We start from the raw sequence: 6,298 nt of genomic DNA, 5'->3' as shown, positions 1-6,298 counted from the left end.
TGCTCCTTCTCACTCAGATCACTCTGAGACCAACAACTCTGAACTGCTGTTTGGGGTGAAGAGTTGGCCATGGTATAGCAAGAAGATAATTTGATCTCCACAGGAATTCAGATTCTAATTTGAGCTTCACTAATCAGTATTCTAATCAGTGAAACTAATGAACTGTATACAGTGTAAGTTTATCTATTAGAAAGCCTTGGATTTCTCCCAGAGCTAGAGTCAATTATTACAAATGGCAACCAAGTTTGCCTTGCCGTTGCTCATAGCTGATCATCAGAAAATCGTGTCTATGTTAAAAAAAAAAAATCTTTGATTCCATGTGTATGCTTGTCATTTGCCTGCTAAAGGCTAATGGGTCACACAGTTATGCCACAGTGACCTCCTTCAACACAGCGTAAAGTGAAACTTTTCCCTAAAGTACTTGTCTTTCTTATACTTACTTTTGCATTTGATCAAGGTAGCATGAAGTTTAGTACCACTGACATTTACACATAATTTTGTATTTTAGAACTTAAAAAATATTACTAGGTTTCTTGCTTGGGGATATGTGACTCTTCTACTCAATGGCCATTCATTATGAAGGAATTCTGTACCAGACACTGTGCCAGATACAAGTAGATAGTACATGTGCAATGAGACAAAGGGGAAGACTACAGCAGAATGAATAACTTTATATTCAATATGTATTATATTAATTTATCTTGATGGATTTATAGGTATAACACATCTGAACTATAGCTATCAAGAGATAATAAACAGATACATATGTACATTTGTTGGTTTTAATTAGCACTTGAAAATAAAGTATTGAAGCTTTTCCTTCTCTCTTGGTTCACAGAGGCCACTCTGTAAGATGGGTTGAAAGTACAAGACGGTACCAAGTAATCTCCCCCAATTATGAGTATTCCTACAAGAAAGTCTAGTTCATGGACTTTCATCTGTGATAAAAAGAAAAGGAATCTGTGGGCTTAATGAGGCCAGAAACAGAAGGCAAATCAGATTTCACAGTAAAATTTGAAGTTTTTCATTAAGACCTCAGAAGAGACTATTATAGACAAAGCAGACAAATCTTTGCACTTGCAGACTTCACATTTAAAATTTAATAACAATCTGCCTTTGTCATGAGACAAGGAGTGGTTTTACAAATTGTTAGATACTCAACAATACAATGGAAAAAGAATATAAAACTTCTGCAAAGTGAAAGGGTGAATTTTACAAAAGATGCAATGTTTCACGCAGTCAATAACTGAAAGGATTGCTCAGGTCACAACAAACTCGATGACAAATGAAAGTCTAGTTGTCTAGACGAGCTAATAATGAAAGAAAACGAACGGAAACAAAGTTGATAAATAATACTAAGTAAAATAGAATGACTTAACCACTAAAAAATTAAGAAAGATTATGGGAAAAATGGATAAAACCTAAGAATTCTTTTAAAACTTATAAATTTTTCAATTTTGCTTTAAACTCAAATGGGAAGTAGGAAATCTGATACTTCTACAATATAATACCATGAGGAAAAATAAAAGTCTAATCCATTAACTCTGACTTGTTTAATTTTTATTATTAGAATACAATTTAACTTAATTTTTATTAAAAATGAAACAAATTCATTGTATAACTCATAATTCACTGACTTAAAAATTTTTTAATGGTTATTTATTTTTGAGAGAAAGAAAAGCAGAGCATGAGCATGGGAGAGGCAGAGAGAGAGGGAGATACAGAATCTGAAGCAGGGTCCAGGCTCTGAGCTCTCAGCACAGAGCCAGATGTGGGGTTCGAACCCATGAACTATGAGATCATGACCTGAGCCAAAGTCAGATGCTTAACCGACTGAGTCACCCTGGCTCCCTTACAATTCACCGCCTTTTATGGAGGAAATTTCAGTAAAGCTTTGGCCTACCCCACCTTCCAGTCTTTATTATAGTGTGTGTCTCTTTTATATGGATCTACTTAAAAGGCTTTTATCAAATACCAGTGATCAAGAGTCTTCTGTATCTCTATGTCAACAGCTTTCAATGTCTTCCAATTTTGAGGTCTATCTAAGTCAAGCAATTCACCTTCATTTTGGGTCAGCAAATTGCATAACTCTCTATAGTCTCTATTGTCATATTCATTTCCATTTCAAAAGATCATAAGACCATCATCTGTGTTTAGCAATCACTATGCTAAAAAAAATAAATAATTAAAATACCTGAAACTTTAGTCTTATTCATTTTGTGTATATGTAATTTCTATCATTGACTAAGATATCATCACAAACTTAGAAACTTAGAAAAGCATACATTTATTATCTTTTTCTGTGGGTCAGAAGTTTGGGCAGAGCTTATCTGAGTCCTCTGCTCAGAGTTCCAAAGACTTGGCTGGGCTGCATTGTCATCTGGAAGCTTAGCTAGCAAAGATTTGCTTCCAAGTTTATTTGGATTATTGGCATAATTTTCTTGAGGCTCTATGAATGAGTGACATTCCTTGGGTTTTCACTGGTTGCCAGATGAAAGGTACCCTCAAGTCCTAGATGTTGCCTATAGTTCCTTGTCATTTAGCTTCTCCTAAATAGTCACTTAATTCATTAAGTCCACAAAGATGGACTTTGGTCCAGTCTGCAAAGACAGACTCCCATATAATATAACATAACCGTGGAGGTGATATCCATCACCTTTGCCATATTTTATTGATTAGAATCAAGTCATGTCCTACCCACACTCAATGAGAGGAATTACATGAAGGTATGAGAATCAGTGGGTAGAAATCATTAGGGATTATATGAGGGGCTGAGGGCTCCAATTTCCCTCCATCAAAAATAAAAATATTTGACTCTGTAAAATGAAGCCCAAGATTACATTAAATGGTTTAGTTCCCATTTATGTCATCTTTGCATATTCATAACAATTAAATGAAGTTTACTAAAAGTAAAGAATGTCTTGGATTTTTAAAATTCTTAGTATTATATTAAACTTTTTTATTAATGCTTCACCAATTTGCATGTCATCCTTGTCAGGGGCCATGTTGATCTTCTCTGTATCATTTCAATTTTATAAACTAACTTTTTAAATTGCTGGCCTATTTAAATTTATTGAAGACTGAATGTGCTTACCTAGTGATCTAAAACTGTAGAATGCTGTGAACTTCTGGAAAAAGATGGTGGAATAGGATGACCCTAAGCTCACATCTTCCCATGGATACAACTAGATAACATTCATATCAGTATAAATGACCCAGAAAAAAAAAACCCCAAAGACTGGCAGAACTAACTCCAGCAACTAAATGGAGAAAAGAAATCACATTGAAGAGGGTAGAAAGGGTGGAGGTGGCAGAAGCTAAATGACCTGTGGGTCTGTATACCGGAATGAGAGACCCAGAGGCCAAGGAAGTTGAAAGAAACAGCCTACCATGTCAGGGAGCCCACACTGGGGACACAAATCCCATAACATTAGGCTTTGAAAAACAGAGGGGCTGAATTTTGTGAGTTCTTACAACCAGTGGAACATATAGCCTTGAACTTTAAAAATCAGTGGCTTGAGAAAAGAGTGGAGGCAGTGAGACCCTTACCAAAGAGATAAAAAAAAGAACAAATCAAATATGAAGAGCACAATGATTGAAATAAAAAACAGACTATATGGAATCAATAGCAAACTAGAGGAAGCAGAAGAACAAAGCAGTGACCTGGAGAAGATACTAATGACAAGTAATCAGCTGAGCAGGTAGGAGAAAAAATTACACAAAATGAGAATAGACATAGAGAACTCAGTGACTCCATTAAGAATAATAACAGTCACATCATAGTGATCCCAGAAGGAGAAGATTTAGAGGAAAAGTGAGCAGAAAACTTATTTGAAGAAATAATAACTGAGAACTTCCTAAATCTGGGGAAGGAAACAGAAATTCAGATCCAGGAGGCACAGAGAGTCCCTAACAAAATAAACCCAAGGAGGTCCACACCAAGACACACAGCAATTAAAATGGATAAAAGTAGTGATAAGGAGAGGATCTTAAAAGTAGCAAGAAGGGGCACCTGAGTGGCTCAGTCGGTTCTGTGTCCATCTCTTGATTTCAGCTCAGGTCATGATCTCATGTTCATGGATTTAAGCCCTACACTGGGCTCTGTGCTGGCAGTGTAGAGCCTATTTGGGATTCTCCCTCTCTCCCTCTATCTTTGCCCCTCCCCAGCTTGTGCGCTCTCTCTCTCTCTCTCTCTCTCTCTGTCTCTCTGTCTCTCAAAAATAAATAAGCTTAAGACAAAAAAAAGCAGTAATAAAAAGGAAAACAGATATATACAAGGGAAACCCCATAAGGCTATCGGCTGATATTTCAGCAGAAATTTTGAAAACCAGAGGGGAGTGGCATCATATATTCAAAGTGCTGAAAGAAAAAATATCTGTAGCCAAGAATACTCATCCCAGCAAAGCTATCATTCAGAATATAAGGAGAAAGAAAAAATTTTCTCAGACAAACCAAAGCTAAAGGAGTTCATGACCACTAAACGAGCCCTACAAGAAATATTAAAGAGGATTCTTTGAATGGTGAGCAACAAAGACTAAAAGTAACAGAGAACATCATCAGAAACACCAGCTTTTTTAGGTAACAGAGGGGCAGTAAATTTATATCTTTCAATAATTACTCTGAATGTAAATGGACTAAATTCCCCAATCAAAAGACCTAGGGTAACAGAATGGATAAAAAATAAGAACCATTTATGTTGCCTACAAGAGACTCATTTTAGACATAAAGACACCTGCAGATTCAAAGTGATGGAAAAGAGACTCATCTATCATGCTAATGGACATGAAAAGAAAGGAAACAGAAGAAGAAGGAAACAAAGAAAGCCAAAGCAGCCATACTTATATCTGAAAAACTACATTAAAACAAAGGCTGAAACAAGAAATGAAGAAGAGTGTAATATCATAATTAAGAAGTCTATCCATCAAGAAGATGTAGCAATTTTAAATATTTATGCCCCCAACTTGAAAGAACCCAAATACATAAATCGACTAATAACAAACATTAAGAAACCCACTGATAATAATAAAATAATCAGGGGATTTTCACACCCCATTTACAGCAATGGGCAGATCATCTAAGCAGAGAATCAACAAGGAAACAATAGCTTTGAATGACACACCGAACCAGATGGACATAACAGATATATTCAGAACATTTCATCATAAAGCAGAATATACATTCTTTTCAAGTGCACATGGAACACTCTCCAAAACAGATCACATATTGTGTAACAAATCAGCTCTCAAAAAGTACAAAAAGAATGAGATAATCACATGCATTTTTCAGACCACAAGGCTATGAAACTTGAAGTAAGACACAAGAAAAAAATCTGGAAGACAATAAATACATGGAGGTTAAAGAACTTCCTACTAAAGAATGAATGAGTTAAACAATAAATTAAAGAAGAAACAAAAAAGTACATGGAAGCAAATGAAAATGAAAACATGACAGTACAAACCCTCTGAGATACAGTAAAGGCAGTCCTAAGAGGAAAGTATATTGCAATATAGTCCTAGCTAAAGAAGCAAGAAAAGTCTCCAATATACAACCTAACATTAAACCTAAAGGAGATAGAATAGGAACAGCAAATAAAGCCTAAAGCCAGCAGAAGAAGGAAAATATTAAAGACTAGAGCACAAATAAATGATAGAGAAACAACAACAACAAAATAGCAGAACAAGGGAATTAAGAGCTGGTTCTTTGAAATAATTAACTAAATTGATATAACCCTATCCAGACTTATCAAAAAGCAAAGAGAACAGGTGCAAATAAAGCCCCAAATGAAAGAGGAAAGATCACAACCAACACAACAGAAATACAATAATAAAAGAATAATATGAAAAATTATATGACAACAAATTTAAGTGGGCAATCTGGAAGAAATGGACAAATTCCTAGAAACATACAAACTCTTAACACTGAAACAGGAAGACATAGAAAATTTGACCAGATGCATAACCAGTAAAGAAATTGAATCAGTAATCTAAAATCTCCCAACAAACAGAAAGCCAGGGCTGGATATCAGATATTTAAAGAAGAGTTAACACCTATTCTTTTAAAGCTGCTCCAAAAAATAGAAATGGAAAGAAAACTTCCAAACTCATTCTACGAGGCCAGCAGTACCTTGATTCCAAAACCAGACAGAGACCCCTACTAAAAGGGAGAACTAGAGACCAATTTCCCTGATGAACAGGGTTGTAAAAATTCTCAACAAGATACTAGCAAACCAGATCCAGCAATATATTAAAAGAATTATTCACCATAGGTCAAGTGGGATTTTTTCCTCATATGCAAGGCT

At 35.4% G+C, this 6,298-nt stretch overlaps 1 non-coding gene across 1 annotated transcript; it reads right to left on the bottom strand.

Moving 5' to 3' along the window:
- Nucleotides 1–2,951: 2,951 nt before the first annotated feature.
- LOC120237802 lies at nt 2,952–3,057 on the bottom strand. The gene has a single exon (XR_005530045.1). It is a non-coding gene; the product is annotated as a U6 spliceosomal RNA (small nuclear RNA).
- Nucleotides 3,058–6,298: the final 3,241 nt, after the last annotated feature.

This window comes from Hyaena hyaena, unplaced genomic scaffold (genome assembly GCF_003009895.1).
Source record: "Hyaena hyaena isolate Hyena2069 unplaced genomic scaffold, ASM300989v1 scaffold_190, whole genome shotgun sequence".
Taxonomy (NCBI): Eukaryota; Metazoa; Chordata; class Mammalia; order Carnivora; family Hyaenidae; genus Hyaena; species Hyaena hyaena.
This window is presented reverse-complemented; position numbering and strand designations above follow the sequence as displayed.